Source organism: Geotrypetes seraphini, chromosome 3 (assembly GCF_902459505.1).
Source record: "Geotrypetes seraphini chromosome 3, aGeoSer1.1, whole genome shotgun sequence".
In the NCBI taxonomy this organism is placed as follows: domain Eukaryota; kingdom Metazoa; phylum Chordata; class Amphibia; order Gymnophiona; family Dermophiidae; genus Geotrypetes; species Geotrypetes seraphini.
Window position 1 is genome coordinate 18,125,596 of NC_047086.1, and position 26,207 is coordinate 18,151,802.

At 43.2% G+C, this 26,207-nt stretch overlaps 1 protein-coding gene across 1 annotated transcript in view; it reads right to left on the reverse strand.

Annotated features, from left to right (window-relative positions):
• Positions 1–26,207, reverse strand: part of GRIK2 (glutamate ionotropic receptor kainate type subunit 2) — a 1,206,237-nt gene that overhangs the window by 911,137 nt on the left and 268,893 nt on the right. The window lies entirely within an intron of this gene.

The following is a 26,207-nucleotide window of genomic DNA, read 5'->3' on the forward strand; positions in this document are numbered from 1 at the left end:
ACTACACAGGGGGATCGGATAAGGGGTGCTGCTGGACAGGGGGGAGGTGAAAGGAAGGGAGAAAGCCTACTGCTAGGCAGGGGGGAGCAGGGAAGAGGTGCTGCTAGACAGGGGGGAGGTAAAACAAAGGGAGAAGAGCTGCTGCTGGACAGGGGGAGCAGGGAAGGGGTGCTGCTGGACAGGGGGGGTAAAGGGAAGGGAGAAGGGCTACTGCTGGACAGGGGGATCAGGCAAGGGGTGGTGGTAGACAGCTGAGGAAAGAGAGAAACAGAAAGAAAGAAATACAGACCTCAGCCAAGGAGAGAGAGAGACAGAAAGAAATAAAGACAGACAGAAAGCGGCCAAGGAGAGGGAGAGACAGAAAGAAAGACAGACGCACACATCTATTCTAGCACCCGTTAATGTAGCAGGCTTAAAGACTAGTTATAAATAAAATTATGGAACACATAGGAAAACATGGTGCAGGGATCTCAAAGTCCCTCCTTGAGGGCTGCAATCCAGTCGGGTTTTCAGGATTTCCCCAATGAATATGCATTGAAAGCAGTGCATGCACATAGATTTCATGCATATTCATTGGGGAAATCCTGAAATCCCGACTGGATTGCGGCCCTCAACTATTCAAAGTTGTCAAAACACATGCGGACTGTGAAAAACTGCGGGAAGAACTTAGAAAATTGGACGCCTGGGTGTCCCAACGGCAGATGAGATTTAGGGCTCCTTTCACTAAGGTGCGCCAGGGTTTTTAGCGCACGCAGGAAATTACCGCGTGCTACATCGCACACTAAGCATCTAGAACTAATGCCAGCTCAATGGCGTTAAGGTCTATCGCGTGCGGCAATGTGGTGCACGCTATACCACGCGTTAAAACCCTAGCGCACCTTCGTAAAAGGAGCCCTTAATGTGGAGAAATGCAAAGCAATGAACGTTGGGAAGAATAGCCCAAATCATAATTGCCGGATGCTAGGGTCCCCCTCGGGGGTCAGCGCCCAAGATAAAGATCTAGGTATCAAAGCAGACAGAACACTGAAGTCCTCTGGCCGGTGTGCAGCTGCAGCCGCCAAAAAAGAAAACAGGATGCTAGGAATTAACATTAAAACACAAGAACATAAGACTAGCCTTGCTGGGTCAGACCAAACCCTTTGCAGGGCCACATTTGGGATTTGTAGGTACTTGGAGGGCCTCAGAAAAAAATAGTTAATGTCTTGTTAAAGAAATGCCAATTTTGCATGAGGTAAAACTCTTTATAGTTTATAAATCTTTCCTTTAATCTAAGTCTTAATAATAATATTGTAATTTAGAGCTAAAGAGACATATGATCAAGAAATGGTTTTATTTTACTTTTGTGATTATGATAAACATACCGAGGGCCTTGGAATAGTACCTGCCGCATGTGGTCCCTGGGCCGTGAGTTTGAGACCACTGCTCTAGGCTAAGGCTCTTTACTCCTGCATTGTGATGTCATAGAACTTGATGATTATAGAAGCATAGTAAGATGATGGCAGATAAAGGCCAAATGGCTCATCCAGAGCATCTCCCTATTGGCTAAGGCTCTTAACATTTGCATATCCTCTTCCTATAGGCCACTGGTCTCCAACTCCAACCCTTTGCAGGGCCACATTTTCGATTTGTAGGTATTTGGAGGGCCTCAGAAAAATAGTTAATGTCTTATTAAAGAAATGATACTTTTGCATGAGGTAAAACTCTTTATAGTTTATAAATCTTTCTTTTTGGCTAAGTCTTAATAATAATATTGTCATTTATAGCTAAAGAGACATATAATCCAGAAACGGTTTTATTTTACTTTTGTGATTATGATAAACATACCAAGGGCCTCAAAATAGTACCTGGCGGGCCGTGAGTTTGAGACCACTGATCTAGCCCATTATCCTATTTCCAACAGAGGTCAATCCAAGTCACAAACACCTGGCAGAAGCCCAATTCCTAAAAGAAAAGTCCAAAAGCCATTATTAAGATGGACTTAAGGAAACCCACCGCTTATTTCTTACTTGGGGGTAATCGTCAGTGAGGACATGAAGTCTGCCAATCAAGTGGAGCAGGCTTCGTCCAAGGCAAGACAAATCATGGGCTGCATACGAAGGGGTTTCGTCAGTCGTAAGGCGGAAGTCATTATGCCATTGTATAGATCCATGGTGAGGCCTCACCTGGAATACTGTGTGCAATTCTGGAGGCCGCATTATCGCAAGGATGTGCTGAGACTGGAGTCGGTGCAAAGAATGGCCACCCGGATGGTCTCGGGACTCAAGGATCTACCATACGAAAAACGGCTTGACAAATTACAGCTATACTCGCTCGAGGAGCACAGAGAGAGGGGGGACATGATCGAGACGTTCAAGTATCTTACGGGCCGCATCGAGGCGGAGGAAGATATCTTCTTTTTCAAGGGTCCCACGACAACAAGAGGGCATCCGTTGAAAATCAGAGGCGGGAAACTACGAGGTGACACCAGGAAATTCTTTTTCACTGAAAGAGTGGTTGATCGCTGGAATAGTCTTCCACTACAGGTGATTGAGGCCAGCAGCGTGCCTGATTTTAAGGCCAAATGGGATCGGCACATGGGATCTATTCACAGGGCAAAGGTAGGGGAGGGACATTAAGGTGGGCAGACTAGATGGGCTGTGGGCCCTTATCTGCCGTCTATTTCTATGTTTCTATGTTTCTATGTTAAATCTGTTTCACTCCTGGGCTGGCCACTGTTAGAAACAGGATACTGGGGGGGAGGGGGGTTACCTGGCCTACATTTCCGGCACGTACTTGGGAACTAACTCCTACGTACTTGAAATCTCACTTCGTATTCTACAGCCCTATAAGACAAACCAGAAACCGCTATCTTTTTGCCTACCCAAGCATTACCAATTGTAAATACAAAACCTTTCTGGAATGCTCTCCCGGAGGAGGTGGTGGCAGAGGCTACTGTGCTGGGTTTCAAACGCAAGTTGGATGCACACCTTCTTGCAAAACATATTGAGGGATACGGGAAATCCGGGTCTCCAACAAGGAGCACCTAAATGGGCCTCCGCGTGTGCGGATCGCCGGACTAGATGGACCTCGGTCTGTTCCGGTGAAGGCGTTTCTTATGTTCTTAAGAACCTTCGCGTACCAAGCAAACAAACAACAACATTGGTTAGACAACTACATTAACAAAGCTAGACTGACCTACAACGCTTTTAGAAAACTCATAAAAACGGCCTTGTTCGATAGTATTATCACCTAAACATAATCTGCACCGAACTCTTTTTTCTTCTCTCGTCTTCCCCATATGCCCCCTCTGAAATCCTAATCAAACTATATTTTGTAATTTCTGGACCTTTCATCTAAAAAGTCCCCTCTGAAATATTCTTAACAAACTGTATATTGTAATATTCGCTGTATTTTTTGTAATCCGCAACCTCTCTCTCTCGGAAATTTCTTATCAAACTGTATATTTTATTTTTCGCTTTCTTAAAGTTTCTGTACTCTGTATTTCCTCTGACTATCTGCATATTGTAACTCGCTGAATGTCCAGCTCTCTTGAATGTAAACCGCCTAGAAGTCGTAAGATTGTAGCGGCATAGAAAAATAAACATAGAGTATGACGGCAGAAAAGGGCTGTAGCCCATCAAGTCTGCCCACGCTATTGACCCATCCCCAGACTTCACCCTGCTAGAGATCCCACATACATATCCAATTTCTTTTTAAAATCGAGCACGCTGCTGGCGTTAATCACCTGCAATGGAAGTTCATTCCAATGATTGACCACCCTTTCGGTGAAGAAATACTTCCTGGCGTCGCCATGAAATTGCCCACCTTTGATTTTCAGCGGATGACCTCTTGTGGTCGAAGGTCCTTTAAGAAAGAAGATATTGTCTTCCACCTCGATGCGGCCCTTGATATATTTAAAAGTCTCAATCATGTCCCCCCTTATTATTATTATTATTTATCATGTGAATCACACCTCCAAAAGCGCTTTAGGCGGCCTAAAGGCACTTCCAGCGTCAGATGGCCTAAAGCGCCTACAGAGGCATGATTCCTGCACTGATATTTTTAGGCCTCTTGCAATTCAGTTAAAAACGGTGTTTTTTTTTTTTTTTTTTTTAACCGAGAGGCCTCTGCGTTTTTCCATAAGCTGAATATTGTACATCTGCATACAACCAAATATTTACGCCGGTGCTTGGACGTGGCCAAGAACAAAATATCTGGGCATAAAGCCTGACGTGGACAATAAAATGCTGGCCACCGTCCGCTGAACATCTCTCCCAATAATAATAACATTCTAGCAGTGGCATAGTAAGGGGGGAGCGGCGGCCGGGGTGGGGGGCACCCCTCTCCCGCCATCTTTCCCACCCCCTACCCCGCCATCGCAAGTACGCCTCCTTCCCTTTCCCCATACCTTTTTAACTTCTCCGGCGCAAGCGGCACGCCCACGTCGGTGTCGGCTCGCCCTTTGACGTCACTTTCTAGGTGCAGGTCCCGGAAGGGACATCGGAGAGCGCGCTGATGCCGACGGGGAAGTAAAAAAAGGTGGGGTAAGGCAAGGGGTGCACGCCCGCGGCAAGGGGAGGAGCGGGGGAACGGAGAGTCATGCCCTCAGGGAGACTGCACCCCTCCCTTACTATGCCACTGCATTCTAGAAACTTCCATAAGGCATGTTGGCTAACGTTATTGCCCACAATCATTTTTTAACCTCCATACTCTAAGGGCTCCTTTTACTAAGGTGCGCTAGCGGTTTGAGCACGCGCTTAGCATGCGGTATAACATTGCACGCGCTAAACGCTAACGCCTCCATAGAGCTTGCGTTAGTATTTTTCGTTCAGCGTGTGCTAAAAACGCTAGCGCACCTTAGTAAAAGGAGCCCTAAGTCAGGGGTCTCCAAGCGTTCCGCCACGAGGGCCGCATTGGGTACTTCAGCACTTTTCAGCAGGCCGTAGTAAAAAAAAAAAAAAAAAAGATAAATAACTCTAGATATATGAGTTTATTATTGAAAGCAGAAAATTGTATAACCTAATTACAGAGTATCTGAGATTAAATTATCGTTCATTAATGATGACGAACATTACCAGCAAATTCTCACATTTTCATCACAATTAACCGTAACGACTAGTAACGAACTTCCAGCTTCAGTTTAAAGATTAGTCACAGCGCCAGAGCTACCTACAACGCTGCGAACTGACACCGTCGATCGAGGCCGGACAAGTACGAAAAAATACCGCAAAGTATACAATTACAATTCAGTATTAAATAAAGTGAATATAATATTAACATAATATGGAATATCAACATAGTTTGAACACAGTTTTAATTAATGCATTTGAAATCTATCAACACCCCGTGTTTTGTTTTTTGCAGATTCTCATTGGAAAATGAGTCCAGTTTGCACAATTCTTACGTGGGCCAGATAAAATCATATGGCCCGCGGGCCATACTTTGGAGACCTCCTGCTCTAAAGTCAACGGTAAGACATGTAGGACTCCTTGTATGTCCAGGTAGATGATCCGACGCTCAAAGAAAATGAAAGAGCGTCGGAGCATTTACCTCACCAGCTCACAGTTTGATAAAAGACAGTGATATTGAAGAAGCAAAGCATATATCTGCATGAAAAGAGTGCAAATAAACCAGGTCAAAGAAGGAGTAATAGTTCCCCTGATATCTAACATCTGAAGGGAAAACTCAAGAAAAGAATGTCACTGGAGCAAACACTTCAGGGTTTCAGTATACAGCAATGGTCTCAAACTCAAACCCTTTGCAGGGCCGCATTTTGGTTTTGTAGGTACTTGGAGGGCCTCAGAAAAAAATAGTTAATGTCTTATTAAAGAAATGACAATTTTGCATGAGGTAAAACTCTTTATAGTTTATAAATTTTTCCTTTTGGCTGAGTCTTAATAATAATTTATAGGCTAAAGAGACATATGATCAAGAAACTGATTTATTTTACTTTTGTGATTATGATAAACATACTGAGGGCCTCAAAATAGTACTGATGGCCGCATGTGGCCCCCGGGCCGGGACACAGACAAACAACATAAAAGGCCCAGCGCCTGCACCTCACCGCCAGCAGCATCGGGACCAGCGTGGGAGCCCTGCTCCACCCCCCCCCCCCCCCCCGATCCAGCCGGGACACAGACAAACAACATAAAAGGCCCAGCGCCAACAGCGCGCAGCTGTTCGGCGCACCGACGAAGGCGCACGACATAGGCGCCGGCGCCTTAGTAAGCGCCTTCATGAAAAGCCGACGTGAAAGCCTTACACCCCCAATACTACAACAACGTTTAAATCGCCTGTCCTGCCGAACCTCCAAACGCCTATCGATCTCCAAACCAGCGCCTGCAGTAAAGACCGCAGGGAATCCGACGCTCGCTAAGCACTGCTTTCATAGCCCCATGACCCAACTAAAGCAGCAACTCATACAACAAAGTGGTGAGTGAACCAACATCCTTTTTACTCTCAAAAATGGCAACTTGCTCACCCAAACTCATTCTTGTCCTACTACTGTTATTCCTACTCATAGATAAACAGAAAACAGCAGGATACCAGATACACTCCATACCCATCCACACAACTTCACACAGACCAGTTCTACCATCCAGGAAACTCCACACCCCCAGAACCCTGATCCCCTGTCCAACATACAACCACGAAAGCATTCCTACTACCTGGGGAATAAGACCTCCATCAAAACCCAAGACTAGCACAGAAAAACAACAAACACTACCAAGAACAATCAACACAGTCACTACTCCCCCCTCTTACACAAAATGCTCATCATTGACATGCGCATATATGAACATTAGATCTATTAGCCCAAAGACTGAACTAATCAAGGACTGGCTGATTAAAGATAATTTAAGCTGCCTCTTCTTAACCGAAACCTGGCTCACATCCGACGCAGACCCACACATCACTGAATTCTGCCCCAATGGATACAAACTAGAGCTAGTATGCCGAGATAACAGAAGAGGAGGAGGCCTGGCAATCATAGTAAAAAACAATCTCAACATTAAAGTCTTAGCCAAGCATTCCACCCCTCACCTTGAATTGCTAGCTTGCCAACTCTCTGACAACACGCTCACAGGAAACCTGAACTGCCTTCTCTGCTACGTTACACCAGGAAAGTGGAACACCTCAAAACAAGAACTCGAAGAATTCATACTCCAGAATTCCCTCTCCTCCACACATAACTTGATCCTTAGAGACATAAACCTCCACTTAGAAGACCACTCCTCCAAACAAGTAGCAGAATTTAAGTCATACCTCAATTCACTATCTTACCAAATCCTCAACCCCGAACCCACACACGAAAAGGGCCATCAGCTTGACATTGCAGCTTACGCGTCTCCCAACCTCAACACACAAAACATCCACATCACCAAGGGCTCCTGGCACCCTAACCTCTGGTCAGACCATTACAAATATACATTCACAATCAACTGGACGCAAAGTAAATACAAACCCACTCCACACAAAACAAGCATCAAGACCAGACAGAAAAATTGAACCAACCAAATTCTGGGACACAGTAGACCCCGCAATAGACTCCAGTAACCCCATAGAATTCATAAACAGCTGGCGGTCCCTAAGCGAATCTACCTTGAACAAACTAGCCCCAATAAAAACAAAAAATAAAATATGTAGACAAATGGTTTGACACCGAGCTCCTACACCTAAAAAGGCAATGTAGACAACTAGAAAGGACAAGGAAAAACCAGAAACTAGACCACACCAAAACAGAATGGAGAATCCAAATCAAACAATACAAAATCAAACTGAAGGAAAAACGGAAAGAATACTATTCCAAACTCATTGGCACCGAAAAACCAGACACAAAAAAACTTTTCAAGCTCGTACGAAATTTCACTGACACCAACCCTTTTCTAGCCACCCAAGGAAACCAGTCTCCAACAGCTCACCAATTAGCGGATCACTTCAAACACAAAATCATCACAATCAGATCTACTTTCAATAACTCACAAAACAACATAGAAGAGATACTAATAAATTCCACATTAGACGATGCCATCTCAGCAGATAGGATCTGGACCAACTTCCCAACAGTACAATGGTCAGACCTAGATTGACTTTACAAAAAATACAGCAAATCTTCATGCGATCTGAACAATTGCCCACCCTACCTACTAGCTACAGCATCCACAAAATTCAAAGCTAATCTCACGCTATGGTTGCAAACTACTCTCAATGAAGGTCAGTTCCCAACAGAACTTGGCAAAATCATAATTACTCCTATACCGAAAGACCTCAAAGGACCAATAGACAACCCAACAAATTATAGACCAATCGCTTCCATCCCACTATAAGTCAAACTAATAGAAGGTCTTGTTGCACAATATCTCTCCAACTACCTTGAGGACCACCGCATTCTGCACCCATCACAATCAGGATTCAGAACTAATCATAGCACAGAAACACTATTGATATCCTTACTAGATATTGCCCGACAACATCTCAGCAAAGGAAACAAGCTGCTAATCATCCAACTCGATCTCTCAGCAGCTTTCGACTTAGTTGACCACCCCATATTACTCCAGATTCTAGATGCCATAGGAATTTCAGGTAGAGTTCTTAACTGGTTTCAAGGTTTCCTTAAAACAAGAACATACAGAGTTAAGTCCAAAGATCTTATATCCTGCGGAGTACCACAAGGATCTCCACTATCGCCCATACTCTTCAACCTCTTCATAGCTTCCTTAGGCACAATTCTAGATGCCCTAAATATAACCTCATTCAGCTACGCGGATGACATAACCATCCTCCTCCCATTCGATATTCAAGACCCCAGCTCCACAGAACGCCTGACAACAACACTGGTAACAGTAGAAAACTGGATGACTAACCATAAGTTGAAGCTAAACGCGGACAAAACTAAATTCTTACTATTAGAGAAGGAAAAATTACCATCCTTTACAGAACTGGAAGTTAACGCAATCAAATATCCAGTACAGAGCACCCTCAAAATTCTGGGAATACATCTAGACAGATGCTGCACCATGCAGACACAAATCCACAAAATCATCCAAAAAGCTTTCTTCACCATGCGAAACCTAAGAAAAATCAGAAAATTCTTCAACAAAGATCAATACAGAATCATCGTCCAATCCCTGGTGCTTAGCATTGTAGACTACTGCAACAGCCTCTACTTATCATGCCCAAACAACATGATAAAACAACTTCAGGCCGTTCAGAACACAGCCCTCAGACTCATCTACTCTCTTAGTAAATTTGACCACATCACTAATGCATACTTAGACTCGCACTGGCTTCCGATAAAAGCAAGATCACAATTCAAATTCTACTGTCTACTATTCAAAGTAACTCATGGAGATGCACCAAGTTACCTTAACAATCGTCTATACCGCAACCTCACACACAGAACAAGGACAACTCAAAGCTTATTCATACACCCACCTCTCAATGGTACTCGACGCAAGAAACTATACGACAACCTTCTAGCGACACAGGCTGCGAAAATTGACCCAACCGTCTCCAAACTGCTGACCAAAACAACAGACATCAAACTTTTCCGAAAAGAAATCAAAACTCTTCTTTTCAAAAAACACCTTCCATCATTCTAACCTACACGCATACCCCTTCATAAACACCACCCTTATAGTATCCCCTAGCCAAATTCTTCAAACCTTCCCCAATATCATACTCAGAAACCTAAAAATACAACCTCCACCCGGGATCAGAATATTGCTTCCCTTATCACTATGTAAACAACCTCCATCTCTAACCAGAATATTCCGTCCCTCAACATTATGTAATAATCTTCCTAATTTGTATGTATTGCTATTGTTATGTAAACTTGTTATATATATGTTATATACCTGATATGTAAACTCCCTGGAAATGTCCAGTTTTCACCCAATTTTGTAATCTGCTTAGAACCGCAAGGCACAGGTGGAATAGAAATCTCTAATGTAATGTATATATAAAAAATTTTTTAAAACCTACGAAGAGCCTTAGCCCCATCTGGAAATGTTACCTTTTTTAACTACAAAAATTATATCTTTAAATTTGAAATCATTTTTTTTTTAAATAATTCTTTATTCATTTTCAAAAATTACATTAAGTGTTAATATTTTCATTCACAGTAACAATAAATATATCACTTATAAACAATCATTGGTATATTACATAGATTCTTATCCCTATCCCTCCCTATCCCTCGCCCATCCCCCCAACCATATACTCCATTATTGTATGATATATGTAATAATAAAATACCCCCCTCCCTACCTCATAAACTGATAAACATAAGGGAAATAATTTTACTTAATCCTGACAATATTTTGTTAATGGTTTCCATACATCCTGAAATTTTTTAAAATACATCTCAAAATACATAAATCTAAGGCTGGATCTAGTGAAGATGATATAACTAGACGATCCGGAAGAGAACCCTAACCCTTCCCTCAAATAAGCCTCATTCCACCGCTTTTATCATTTTGGCTGCCTGTCTCTGTATCTTTTCTGATTCCGCTATCTCTTTTTGATATGCAGCATGCCCGCCTTCAAAGATATTTCCCAGTTGCCAACCACAGAATGTAACCTTGTGCTGTTGTAATATTGCAAGTTTTTCACTCTTTCAATACAATACATAAATATACTGCGGTATAATTATATTCTGCAGTTTCCCCCCCCAAAAAAAATAAAAATGCTGTTCACCGTGGAAAACATCTAATACAGTAGTCTCAAACTTTGTTCGGGTTTTGAAAAGCTTCCAGCTAGGAGCAATATTGAGATACAACATGATGACATCACGTGCATGCCTGTGATGTCATCACGTCACACCAGCGCATGAGCAGATGCCCTCCCGACAAGTGAACAGTTTGGTGGGGGGGCATTTGTCCAGATTTCACTTCCTGAAAATCTGGTAACCGTAACGAGTGGAGAGTTCTATTTTTACGGCAAATCACGTTTACGCATATTCCTTGTGGATATCCTGAAAACCTGACTGGCATGGAAGGTGCTCCAGGACCAGATTGAGAGATATTGTTCTACACCACCCAGAACCCCTCATGCTGTGCACATGCTAAAATTAGGCAGCATACTCTTTGCATGCCATGGAATACCTAAATTATCTCTCATCAGCTTACATTTTAATACAGTTTTTAAAAAAAATAAATTATATACCACTTATAGTTTAAGTGGTTTGCATTCAGGAACTCAAGCATTTTTCCCTGTCTGTTCTAGAGGTCTGCACGGGAACGGGGATCGCGGGAATCCTGCGGGTCCCGCGGGAGTCCTGCAGGAATCCCTCCCTAACCCACGGGACTCCCACAAGGACCCCCCTCTGGCCCACGGGACTCCCACGGAGACCCCCCTCTAGCCAACGGGACTCCCACGGGGATAGAAGGCTTTGGAAGCAGGGTTCGTCCATATAATATAATGGACACGTCGGCCTTAGTAAAAGAAGGGGTTTATAAGTTAATTACCTGAACAGAAAACAAAAAAAAAGGGTTCCACTAAAGAGATTCGACAAGGAAAACAGCAGCACAAACACAAATGAAACTGTGGAATTGATGATCATTTCAGAAGTAATTGCTGCTTTTTATGGAGACGGGCGGGGATGGAGGTAATTCCTTAAAGGAATGGGTGGGGACGGAGAGGATCCTGACGGGGATGGGTGGGGACGAAGAGGATCCTGACGGGGACGGGTGGGGACGGAGAGGATCTTGGCGGGGACGGAGAGGATCCTGGCGGGGATGGGTGGGGACGGAGAGGATCTTGGCGGGGATGGGTGGGGACGAAGAGGATCCTGACGGGGACGGGTGGGGACGGAGAGGATCTTGGTGGGGACGGGTGGGGACGGAGAGGATCCTGACGGGGACGGGTGGGGACGGAGAGGATCTTGGCGGGGACGGAGAGGATTCTGGCGGGGATGGGTGGGGACGGAGAGGATCCTGGCGGGAATGGGTGGGATTTCTCTCCCCGCGCAACTCTTTAGTCTGTTCCCGCAGGCTCACATTCTATCTAATAGGGATACAACAGAAAGTTAGACAAGTTCACGCTGAACCAGAATGTAAGGTTAGACTCAGGGCTCTGGTCTTTGACCTAAGGGCCGCCGCGTGAGTGGACTGCTGGGCACGATGGACCTCTGGTCTGACCCAGTGGAGGCAATTTCTTATGTTCTTATGTTCTTATCATGAAAGAGCGATTCTGCAACAAGGCGCCTCTTAAATATTTAGGCGGCCTTCCGAAAAAAATAGGCGTTTTGCACGTTAGGCGTGGGCGTGGCTACATGGTAGGTGCCTGAGCGCTCAGCTAGGCGCCTAACCTTTAGTTGTGCCGAGGGCTGGCCTATTTCTTGGGCGCCTCCAAAATAGGTTCCGCTCAGCGTGATTCATTAAACAGCCCCCAATTTTGCTTGAATCATGCTGAACAGCGCCTATTGCGGCGCCTAACTTTTGGGCATTTGCCCTTAAGTGACTTGTCTAGGGTCACGGAGGAACAGTGTGGGATTTGAACCCACAACTGCAAGGTGCAGAGATTAGACTCTAACCACTGCACCCACATACTCCCTGCAATTTGCAGCTAAGGGGTCCTTTTATCAAGCTGCGCTAGTGGGAGTCATCGCGTCGGACATTTCATCACGTGCTAATCCCCCTGGCCGGCTAAAAAAACAAACGCGGCAGGCGGTATAACGCACGGTATTACGCGCGTTAAACCCCCTACCGCGGCTTGATAAAAGGCCGCCTAAGTGTTCCCTGTTAACACCTGCATACAAGTACTCTCTGCATTCCTCTGCGCATACAACTGGCATCCGCCCTGCGGCTAAACCCATGGTTGTTTTTGGCAAGCCCAAACGACAAAATCAAAGATACCTCAATCTCCCTGAACGGCCAAGTCTTTCCCTTAACAAACTCCTTAAAAATACTCGGAGTGACTCTCGACCGCAACCTTACCTTCGAAGCTCACACCGACCTTCTGGTCAAAAAAGGCTTCGCCACCTTATGGAAGCTAAGATCCATCAGAAAATACTTTGACGCCCCCCCTCATTCCGCCTACTTGTGCAATCCTCCATCTTAAGTCTAGTCGACTACTGCAACATCATCTACCTGGGATCTTTCAAAAAAACCACACAAAGATTGCGAATTATTCAAAACACGGCAATCCGACTGATCTTCGGACTAAAAAAATGGGAACACATAACTCCCTATTACCACAAACTTCACTGGCTACCCCTAGAAGCAAGAGTGCTATTCAAGTTCGCCTGTTTCTGCTACAAATCCATCCTTGGCCCGGCCCCCCTTTACTTAGTACCCCATTTTATCCTAGACCGCCCATCCAAACTCACACGCAGAACCCACCTGTTTAGCTACCCTACCCTAAGGACCTTCCGTTACAAAAGATATCTAAATAGAACTCTTGCCTTCCAAGCAGGTCATCACAATAACTGGCTGGCCCACATCATCCCACGCACTTCATCCTACTTAAACTTCAGGAAACTACTAAAAACTAATCTTTTCACCCAATTCATACCCTAAGACCCCTATGCCCACCCTGGCCCCTTCTATCTCTCTATGTCCTTTACGCGGATTGTCTTGACCTTCTTCCCTGTACCATTTCATTGCCATAATTGTATCCATCTTTCTTTCTGTTTGTACCATTTTTTCTCTCTGTTGTACCATTTTTTCTCTCTGTTGTACCATTTTTTCTCTGCCACCTATTTTTCTCTGATTGTAACATTGTACCATTTTCGCTGATTGTCCAGCCCTTCTCCGTTGTAAACCGCCTCGAACTACTATGGCTTTTGCGGTATATAAGAAATAAAATTATTATTATTACTATCCTGAACTCCGTCTCTTAATGGACCTTTCACTCTCAGGCTTCCCGCCCCCCTTTCAACGCACACAACAAAAGACCGAACCAGAGAGGTTAACAAAACCTTACGTAATTTGCTTTTTGTCACGTATTTGCAGATACCCTTTGCAGTGTACAGATATAATACTGCACTAATAATGTTATAATAACCCAATGTGCCTTGTAGAAATAAAAAAAAAGACCATCACCTTCACTTTATTACCAGGGGTGGGGGGTGGGGGGGGTTAACTTTCAGAGAATGTGGGCTATTATGCTGTCAGTTCAAACCTGTTTCAGCCCTCTTAATAAGCTCTATGCTAATGAGGCAACGCTGAGCCCAACGAGAGGGAAAAAATATATTATCAAGGTAATCTGCAATCTGAATGAGAGAAATAAAATGCCAGCCAATTCTTCCAAATGGTTTCACAGTCTGAGTAGATGGTTTTATAAATCTGTTAGCTCAGGCAAGGGAAAACAAGAACAAAAAAAAAAGCAACTCAAAGGCCCTCGGAAAGAAAGAAATCAATGGAATTACAACTTGTACATTTTCTCAAATTCAAGTGGCAGGTCTGGGGAGCATTTTTGGGTTTGTTTTTACTCAGCGTTGATACATTTAATTTCCAAAATAGCTGAGAGATCAATCAATAAGGCAGTTATTTGTTTTACGATTTAAAAAAAAAAAAAAAAAAAAAATCAATTTGGAGGAAGAGAATGTTTCATATCTGCAGACGGGTGTGTGTGAAACAGAGTTAGGCTTCGTAGTGATTTCTGGGCCGGAACTAGTTTTTGGTCTATGTAGCAACATCAGAAACATCGAGGTCTCTCTCCGTCCCCCGCCCTTTTCCACTCCGCTCCTTTCCATTGTGCCGATTCTCACTCTTTTCCTCCCCAGTTGACAGTGGGAGGCGAGAGACGACGTTTCAGACCACATATCCTTCTGGTCTGTCATCTGGACTCAGAATAAATGGCGCACAGTTACTGAGAGGCTATGAGGGTTGCTGAAAAGTTCTCAGTCCAATCAAGAAGAGAATGACGTGGAGATGGTTCAATCAACGATCTGAAACGATGTCAAAACATAGAATTTCGTTTCTGCCGATTGGCTCTTAACGAAATAAGATGACGCCCTTTTCAGCTCCAGTGGCAAAATAACGCTCAAAATTTAGGAAGTTGGTTGGTCGGGCTGAGAACTTTTCAGCACCCCCTCGTATGTGGCATTGCATAGTAGCGTGGTTTTTAGCATTGTCCGCGGCGATAACAGCTCCGACGCTCATAGGAATTCTATGAGCGTCGGCGGGTACTATAAACCACACTACAGTTTTGTAAAAAGGGTTGGGGGGGGGGGGGTAAGTGTTGAATATTGTATTCAACTGGCTATGTTTAATCTTGTATTAAAATTTGATATACCGCTTCGGCTTTCAATAGATCAAAGCAATTAACAAAATTATAAACAATTAAAACAAGAAAAGAAGTCCATAAAATTAAAGGAAAGACCTAATCCACTCATACATAATAGTTAAAAAAAAACAACAAAACACCAAACCCAGTAACTTGCCATTGTTTCTGGTGAAACTCGCCATCTGTCAAGATATCACAAATTAATAAATATGATCGTCGGCGGGCATCTCTTTGCCAAAAGCTTGTGAACAAAAATAATAACCTTTAAGCAATCTTTTGAATGTCATGAAATTAGCATTATGCGTCGTCTGGCGCTGGAAGCTCTGGCACTGAGTTTCCAGGTGTAACGCCAGAGGCCTTCGCCACTGGATAAATATTGAGCCCTGTAACTTTAGCGCAGAAATGGCAACTACCTTTGGGGGTCCTTTTTTTTAAGGCGCGCTAACTGATTTAGTGCGTGCTAAATGCTAAGGCATCCATTATAATCTGTGGGCTCCGTAGCATATAGGGCTCCTTTTACGAAGCCGCGTTGGCGGTTTAACAGCGCGTAAAAGCGTGCACTAATTTGCCGGCCGCGCTAGCCGCTACCGCCTCGTCTTGAGCAGGCGGCAGTTTTTCGGCTGGCGCGAGGGTTGGCGCGCACGCAAAAGTTGCGTGCGATAAAGACGCTAACGCGGCTTCGTAAAAGGAGCCCTTAGTGCGCGCTAATGTTTAGCGTGCGCTAAATCAGTTAGCACATCTTAATAAAAGGACCCCTTTATGTGCTAAAATTATAGCAAAATTAGAAAAGTAAGGGCCTGATTCTATCAACGGCGCCTACATTTTAGGCGCTGCTCAGCGTGCAGTTGTCAACCAGCCGCTAGGTGTCATTTATAGAGTAACGTCTAGCAGCACCTAAGCAGACAGGCATCTTTAGGGAAGCACCGATCCATTAGGCCAGGTTTTCCCTGGCCCAATTTACCGGCGCCTTCAACGTATATCTAATGCCACCTAATTCAACGCCACCTATTCTCTGCCCCTAACCACGTCTACTTTTTCAGATAGGCGTCGGTAGCTGTCCTTAGGCATGGTAGGGTACAATTACTTGGGCGTCGCTAGGCATCCTAAGATTTTGGCGCTAAACTCTTAAATTGTTTATTTATTTAATTGTTTGGGGGTTGTTGTTTTTTTTGATTGGCTGAAAACCAGCACGGTCCAGTGATTCAGCCAATTAAAAAAAAAATAAGTTACTAGGTGGCCACAATTAGGGCGATTAGCAATGCTTAAAGTTGGCATTCTAAGGGTCTGAGAGTCGTAACCTGATTATCCAAGTTTCAAGTTTTCAAGACTTCCTCCCGCTAGCTGGGTCGCTCCTGGCCGTGTGCGCGGAGCCTTCGGTGCCGCCGGCTACTCCCCCTCCCTCCCGCAGGGGCTTTCGGGCGTGATGAAATGATCAGATAGACGAGGCCGGGGAGCGGGCGAGCGGACTCTCGGGTCTGCCGCTGAGGCCCCAGCGCTGAGTTATCCAGAATACTCTGATCCGAAAAAAATAAATAAATTTAAAACCGCTTAATCAGATTTCTAAGCGGTGTACAATATCAAAATTTACATAAAAACAGTTTAAAAGTCAGGGATACTGGACAAACCCAAAGTGACTTAATAAAACACATAATAAGACATATGGACTTACTTCAAACGTTAGAAAAGAAAAGGAAGAACATCAATCATGAAAGAAAAAGCAAAACAAAAAAGGAAAAGACAATAGGTTAGGCTAAAAGGGGCTAAAATTTGTTTGTTTTGTCCTTAAAAGGACAGTTATTGTCCAAAGGCATCCTGGAACAAGAATGTTTTTAATTTTGATTTGAATTGTTTTATTTCGGATTCACTGCGCAAGTGATTGGGCAGTGAATTCCATCTTGGACTCCCATCGCCTGTCCATTCACTCAAGAGTCACCAGTATCACGTTGCCCATTTGATCTCCCCTGTTCCTGATTCCGTTTTTGTGAGACTCCAATCAGCGTGATCAAATTCTATGCGAGCCTTTTTCAAATGGAGGAAAACTCCGGAATGAGAGGGCAGAGGATGAAGTTCAGAGGTGATAGGCTTAGGAGTAATAGAGAAGAAAATTCTTTTTTGACAGAAAGGGTGATAGATGCGTGGGAGAGTCTCCTGGTAGAGATGGTGGAGACAAAGACTGTGTCTGATTCAAGAAAGCGTGGGACTTGGCATGCGGGATCTCTTAAGGCGAGGAGGAGATAGAAGATGTTGTGGATGGGCAGACTGGATGGGCCATTTGGCCTTTATCAGCCATCATATTTATTTGTTTCTATGTATTAACAAAAGCAAAGACAGCTGTTATGTTGAATAGTATCGTATTATTTTCACTCAAAGCTTATATACCTACAATATTTCTTGTGCTGGTCCATTAAAATATACCACCTCTAGTTTCCTCTCCAGAACCAAAATGGCTCCCAGAAGTCTGCTCAATATCCACCCTAGTCAGACTTGAAAAAGTCATTCGGTAAGTTGCAACAGATGCGAGGATGTAAGACTTCATCAATCAGCCAAGATATATTTTTTCAGAAACAGAGACGTTTGATTAGAAGGATGAAGAGAGAGTTCTGGAGAGCCTGGTGAAAAATTGCTCACTTAAAAATCCATTTTTGTTACATGATTCTTAATCGTTTCCTTGTTGCTATTCATTCTCTGTATGATTCTTATTAAGATATGCCCCCAAAGGTTTCTTCTTTTCCTTGTGAATATATTTTGTATTTTCTTATTGAACTAGCGGCAGACATCATGGAATCCTAGCTGCTAACTTTCTTCATGTCATTATTTTAATGGTCTCTTACAGACTGTTTTAATGAAAGAATTGAGGCATGACAACATTTATAGTGGAGGATAGATTTTTAAAAGGCATTTTCACACAATAAGCAGGTATATTTTATTTATTTACCCTGCCCCCCTCTTTTACAAAAGTGCGATAGCGTTTTTTAGCGTAGGCTGGCGCACTGAATGCTCTGCGCAGTGCAGTTCTGGGAGCAGCACAGAGCATTTAGCGTGCCGGCCTGTGTTTAAAAAAAACACTTTTGCGGTTTTGTAAAAAAAGGGGGGGGGGGTATTTCTTTATTTAAAACATTTATATCCTGCACATCACAAAAATCTATGCGGGTTACAATGCACACAAATGCATTAATTGACAAACAACATCACACCAAGAAGACTTGAAGTGGTCCAGAGGAGGGCGACAAAAATGATAGGAGGCTTGCGCCAGAAGACGTATGAGGAGAGACTGGAAGCCCTGAATATGTATACCCTAGAGCAGGGGTGTCCAATGTCGGTCCTCGAGGGCCGCAATCCAGTCGGGTTTTCAGGATTTCCCTAATGAATATGCATTGAAAGCAGTGCATGCAAATAGATCTCCTGCATATTCACTGGGGAAATCCAGAAACCCGACTGGACTGCGGCCCTCGAGGACCGACATTGGACACCCCTGCCCTAGAGGAAAGGAGAGACAGGGGAGATATGATTCAGATGTTCAAATACTTGAAGGGTATTAACGTAGAACAAAATCTTTTTCAGAGAAAGGAAAATGGTAAAACCAGAGGACATAATTTGAGGTTGAGGGGTTTTAGATTCAAAGGCAATGTTAGGAAATTCTACTTTACGGAGAGGGTGGTGGGTGCCTAGAATGCACTCCCGAGAGAGGTGGTGGAGAGGAAAACGGTGACGGAGTTCAAAGAAGCGTGGGATGAACACAGAGGATTTAGAATCAGAAAGAATAGTAAATATTGAAGAACTAAGGCCAGTACTGGGTAGACTTGCACGGTCTGTGTATGGCCGTTTGGTGGGGGATGGGCTGGGGAGGGCTTCAATGGCTGGGAGGGTGCAGATGGGCTGGAGTGAGATTTGACGGAATCCAAGCACAGTACCGGGTAAAGCTTTGGATTCTTGTCCAGAAATAGCTAAGAAGAAAAAATATAAAAATTTAAATTGAATCAGGTTGGGCAGACTGGATGGACCATTTGGGTCTTTATCTGCTGACATCTACTATGTTACCACTCTCTAATGAAGAAATAAAACTATTATGATGAACATCTACATTTAAAAAAATATATATATATATAAATATATATAATTACCCCTTGTATAAATATATATGAGATTGTGTCATTTTACTGAAATTTGGTGCAGGCAAGGTCTGGAGCGGAGTTTGGATGGGACAAGGGCAGAGATGTGATGCATGCACTGAGGGTCATATTCTGTAGATGGCACCTAAAAAATTTGGCGCTCACTAGAATGACAACGCAATTCTACAAGGTGTGTGAACTTTTTTTTATATAGAATTACGCTTGGCACCTGTGTGTGATGCGTAACAGGTTAAAATTGTGCCAAGCATTTTAGCGCGGATTTAGCGCACCTTTGTAAAAGAGGGGGTGAGTGCGTGCAGATTGGGTGCACTTGTATTTGTACTTGTGTTTAACACCGCGGCCCCCGCCTGGCCGCACCCCCTTATCAAATTCACACACTACAACTGGTGCATGCTTTTTTTGTTGAATCGCGCTTTGTGTGCATAGCTTTTAATTAGTCCCAATTAGCATCAATTACAAAGTGTTAATTGCCAATTATAGGCGCTAATTAGGCCAATTTATCAAACTGTGTATGTACATCAGTTACTCGCACAACTATAGGTAACATATGATAAATTGGGGGCTTATTTTATCAAACAATTACACAATTTTGCATACTTTAACCGTGTACTTTATACCTGTTCCTCAGCTGGTGTAAATGCTTGAGTTATGCTAGCATTTTATAAAAATCTGTGGCTGAGTATTTCCAAAAGAATGCCCATGGAATGGAGACGCTCTGCCCATAACGTACAAATACCTTCTCTGCCTGAATGTACACTGCGTCAGTAGCCTCCAGAATTGCAGGTGTTGTATCTTTAAGTACTGTATTTTCCTGTTCCTGGAGGGAGCCCTCCCCCCCAAAAAAAAGAGTTACAGTTGTATTTGATCCTGGGTCCTTTGATTTAGTCTACTATACTAACCACTAAGCTATTCCTCTGACCTGCATCCTACTTTGTTCAGAAAAGTCAGATTACCTGTAGCAGACAAAGCCTGGTTTTCTTTTCTGGTTTCACTTTCAGGGCACGAGGAGAATAAAGCGCGGATAATGTCTTAGGGCTAGATCCACAAAGCAAACCGATCGTGTACCGATTGGTTGGCGACTCCCCCCCCCCTTGCGACCAGATTTCCCTCCGGCCCGATTTACTAACCCCTCCTGCAATCCGCTTCCAATCCGTGCATGCAAATGAGGGGAAACGCGTGCAAAGTAGACAGGGACACGATTCACCAACAACATGTTTAAAACTGACTGGGCTGGCCGATCAACCCAAGAAGCGACGGCTGGGGACCAGTCGCAAACGGCTATCTGACTCTCCAGCTCCACTGAAGCCCTGCTCTCTGCTGCCCCGAATCTCTCCTGCCTGCCGCCCCCAATGCTTTTCCCCCATCTCTCCTGCCTGCTCTGCCCTGAATCGCAGCCCTGCTCTGCCTGGATCTCTCCTGCCTGCTCTGCCCCGAATCTCTCCTGCCCTTCCCTGCCCTGCGAGCCCGTGGTTTTAACACATGGGTTTAAAGCGGGTTAAAACCATAGGCTTGCTGGGCTAAAGAGTTAAAAAAGTAAATTAAAAAAAAAAAAATCGCGGCTCGGACGGGCATGCGCAGACCATCTACAGATGATCTGCACATGCATCAGGATTGCACACCATCGATCCGTGCCGGCAGATGGGGGCATTCCTCCGATCGCCCCCATCTGCATATTGGAGTTTGAAGAATCCATCAGACCTGCCCGGATCGGACACAGATCGGTCCCGATCGGGCAGGTTCGTGAATCTATATCCCTCCAGTGGTTAGCCTCTCAAACACAGCACCTTTTTCTACACTGGACGTGACTGAAACAGGTCTAACTTTTTTGCGTGGAGGTTTTTGAGAGACCTATAATTGCGCTGTATCCCTTGACAGGACTGCTGGACTGAGTTGACGGGATTAAGTGTTCTGAGGTCTCCCATTCTACACTAGTTTTCCATAAGTTTGTAGCAGTGGTTCTTTCTTTATAACTGTGTAGAGATTTTGTTTTTTTGTCTCTATTCATTTTGATGTTCTGATATATATAGGATTCTAGTTCATTTGTTTTGCTAACTTAAGATGTCTTTCTTTTTTCTGTTCAGTAATCGCTGTTAGACGTCTTGATTTTGGGCCCTCCTTAGCCATTGGGTCGTGCCCAGAACACACCTACGACATGCCCCCTTGTTATTTGGATGAACCGCAGTGTGAAATGTCAAAATTCTGAGTTTCCAAAAACAGAATTTAGACATTTTTTTGCAGATGGACTTTTTTAGGCATTTTGAGGCGTCCATCTGTATTTTGAACGCCACAGACACCTCTTTGTCTTTATATAATAGACTAAAATAGTTTTTTTCCTTGTTCTTCATATTTATAATATTACCCTCTCCCTTTACGGTTGTACAGAACTGCAAAAGAATAATGTTTCTGTATAGCCTGTAGCAGCAATTTAATGAGTATACACATATGTTCTAAAAAAGGTACCTGCCAGCAGTAGCACCTCTTCCAAGGCATGCATGGGTTTTATCAAAGTACAGTCAAACCTTGGTTTGCGAGCATAATTCGTTCCAGAAGCATGCTTGTAATCCAAAGCACTCATATATCAAAGCGAATTTCCCCATAAGAAATAATGGAAACTCAGACGATTCGTTCCACAACCCAAAAACTTTAATACAAAATACTATACTTACTTGTATTGCAAGACCTCGCTCATTTAGAATAGTCACTACACTCCCGCAGTGTCAGAGAGAGAGTGTGAGTGAGAGTGTAAGTGTGAGTGTGAGAGAGAGTGTGAGTAAGTGAGAGAGAGAGAGTGTGAGTAAGTGAGAGAGAGAGAGTGTGAGTAAGTGAGAGAGTGAGTGAGAGAGAATGTGAGTGAGAGTGAGTGAGAGAGTTTGAGAGAGAAGAACCATCGGCTCAGTTGTAATGACGTAATGCGTGTATACCGTATGTACTCGTATTGCAAGACTTTGCTCGTTTAGAGCAGTCACCACACTGTTGCAGTATCAGAGAGAGAAGAACCATCGGCTCAGTTGTGATGTGTGTATACTGTATGTGCTCGTAGTGCAAGACATTGCTTGAATATCAAGTCAAAATTTAATAAAATGTTTTGCTTGTCTTGCAAAACACTTGCAAACCAAGTTACTTGCAATCCAAGGTTTTACTGTACTCATTTTGGCCAGAGATTGAAATACCATACCATATCATACATTTTCTTCTATACCACAAGTTTCAACAAGGATTCAATGTGATTTACAATACAATAAGTATCTTACACTCTGCAATTCTCTACAAGGAATCTATGTGGTTTACAAGAGGTGCCAGAACCCTTACCAAGAAGGTACCCAGGGCAGTACCTCCCCCCCATGTACTTATGTTCATCTGTTTAGTGCAAAATTATCAGTCGATTTTAAGGTTAAAAAACCAGATTTTGGTGGTGCTTATATTCATTGACTTTGAGCGACCCCAGGATGGGCCTAAATAATTGTGCAAAAAAAATTTTGTGATCAATCAAATACAATTGATGGGAAAAACTTCAATTAGTAATGTTTCTCCAACTCTAGGTTTTTCTGGGCAACCACAGTCCTTGACAGCCACAACCCAGTTGGGTTTTCAAGATTTCCACAATGAATATGCATGTGATTTGAATATACATGAGATTGATTTGTATGTACTGCTTCCATTGTATGCAAATAAATCGTAGGCGTATTCGTCATGGAAATCTTGAATGGGTTGTGGCCTTTGAGAGACGTTGTTGCCCACACTTGTACTAGAGCCACAAGAGTTGTTCAAGAATGCGATAAATCTGTGATTTTTAAACTTCACTTCAAATGTAAAGATGTGCACGTTTGTGGTCAGAGATTTTGGTAGTTCCCTGATATAGCAAAGGCCAAAATGAATGCTAGTAAACCCATCTCTGAACTGCGCTGATGAAGGTTACAAGTCCAGAGATAACTTCTAAAGAGAAAGAGAAGATCAAGCCAAGAATTTGCAAGATAATCTAGAAAGGAAATCAAATCAAGGACTCAGAAGGTGACAACAGAAACAGACAAAATGCTTTAACGTGTTTCTGTGGTAGCCTATTTGTGTGCTCTAACTGCATGTAAACGGTCCCTTCCATGCTTTAGGAATAATAATAATAATAATATTTTATTCTTATATACCGCCAAAGCCATAGAAGTTCGAGGCGGTTTACAGCAAGAAGCGCTGGACAATCAGCAAAGAGGTTACAGTCAAAGTCAGCGAAGAGGTTACAATCAAAGTCAGCAATACAATCTTACATAATGAAGTAATATGAGAGTTATACAATCTTACATAATGAAGTAATATGAAAGTTATACAATCTTACATAAAGAAGGAATATGAAAGCTGTGTAGTTCATTAGGGATACTGGTTGAGTAAGCAGAGCTGAGAAGATTCTTAGTTAACAAATCAATTGAACAAGCTCGTTTTTACCTGTTTTTCTAACATTGAAGTAGGATGATGAGAGCGTGAAAACGTTACTAAGCCAATCGTTCCATTTGCCTGCCTGGAAGGCAAGAGTTCTGTCCAAGAATCTTTTGTAGTGGCAGGCCTTTATTGTTGGATAGGAGAACAGATGTATTCTTCGTGTAGGTCTAAGATAACTGGCCAGATTGAAGTGGGAAACGAGGTAAGTGGGGGCTAGGCCAAATATTGATTTGTAGCACAGACAGGAGAACTTAAACAGGATTTGCGCCTCTAGGGGCAGCCAATGGAGTTTCTGATAGTAGGGGCTTATGTGTTCCCATTTCTTCAGCCTAAAGATCAGTCGAACTGCCGAGTTTTGAATGACTCTGAGTCTTAGGATGGTTTTTTTGTAGGATGCCAAGTAAATAATGTTGCAATAATTGAGCAGGCTCAGGATGGAAGATTGAACCCGTAAGCGGAAGGATGGAGCATCAAAGTATTTTCTGATGATTCTGAGTTTCCATAGTACAGAAAAGCATTTTTTAATAAATCTGTGTGAGCATTTAGAGTGAGGTGGCGGTCCAGGGTGACTCCTAGGATTTTAATGGAGTGGTCAATAGGGAAGACCTGACCATTCAAGGAGATTGATGGGTCGCTGATTTTATCATTGGGGGTAGTGAGGAAAAATTTAGTTTTGTCGGTGTTGAGCTTCAATTTGAAGTTGGTCATCCATAGTTCGATTTCCTTTAGAATGGATGATAGATAGGAAGGCTAACAATATTGTCAAGTGGCAAAGACTATACAGATATGATTTGCACAAATGCATGTATTGTATCGAGTGAAGCCGATGTTGGCACCCTTTGATTTTCGCACTGTAGTGCAGGCAATGGTCTTATCGAGGTTTGACTACTGCAATGCCCTGTATCTTGGAGTGATTAAGACAAGGTACAGGGCGTTGCAAGTGGTGCAAAATGCTGAAGCCAGATTGATTACAGGAGCATCAAAATATGCTCATATTACACCTTGGCTTCAGCAACTGCCCTGGCTACCAGTGGCTTTTAGAGTACAACATAAGATTGGGATGATTTGTCATCAATTTTTGTATGGTACGATTCCAGAGTTTTTCAAGAGTAAAGATGACCATTTATCAGCCCCAAAGATCATTGCCCTCTGAAAATTCTGCTTTGTTAAAGGCCAATGTTAATTTGAAATATGTAGAAACCCGTGCAATGACCTTTTGTTGTGCTGGGGTCGGGGTGAAGTAATGGAATTCGATGGTAGGGAAGTTGAGGAAATGCGCTGATAGAGGAAACTCCTTAAAACACAATGGTTTGTCGATACCTTTTTTTATAGGGTCTGATTTGTCCTGCTTAGGAAGCTCGATATAACACAATTGTTTGTCAATGCTTTTTTTTATACGATCCAACTTGTCCTGATCGAAGATTAACTGTGAATTTAAATGCAGATATTTTGTCTCTCTTTTGTACTGCTTTTTTTTTGTTTTTTATTCTTTATTGAATTTTAAAATTTTTATGATAAACAACAATCATATCGTAATCAACAGTATCCGTGGAAATACTAAACTAAACTAAACCTTAAGTTTATATACCGCATCATCTCCACGGAAGTAGAGCTCGGCACGGTTTACAAGAACTTAAAAATGAGAAAGGGTAGGAAAAGGTTTACATAAGTTTATAAATCGAGTGGAAAAGTAAGGGAAAAGAAATTACATGTTAGAGAAGAGCCAGGTTTTTAGTTGCTTGCGGAATAAATGGAGGGAGCTCAGGTTCCGCAGCGGGATAGTAAGGTCATTCCAGAGACCTGTGATTTTGAAAAGAAGTGATTTTCCCAGTTTACCTGTGTGGAGAATACCATGTAGGGAGGGGAAGGATAGTTTTAATTTATGGGCGGTCCTGGTGGAGTCAGGGCACGAGGAGTTGAAGGAAAGTGGGATTAGGGAAGGAAGGATGCCGTGAATAATCTTAAAAGCCAGGCAAGAGCATTTGAATTGGACTCTGGAAATCACTGGGAGCCAGTGAAGATTGGCCAGGAGTGGGGAGACGTGGTCAGATTTACGTTTTGCAAAAATCAGCTTGGCTGCCGTGTTCTGAATAAGCTGGAGTCTTTGGAGGCTTTTTTTTTGTTAAGCATAGGTACCACATCACAGAAGCTTACATCAACTCACATTGGCTACCAATCCAAGGAAGAATACAATTCAAATTCTACTGCATGCTATTTAAATCCCTAAATGGAGACAGTCCTTCCTACCTGAATAACCGCCTCAACCAAGCATCCACACTCAGACACAGAAAAGCGCACTCCCCATTCATACCCCCCCCGATCAATGAAGTAAGAAGATCAAAACTTCACGATGGCCTCCTAGCCACTCAAGCCGCAAAAATGGATACCCGAATCTCCAAACTACTGATGACCACATCAGACTACAAGACATTCAGAAAAGAA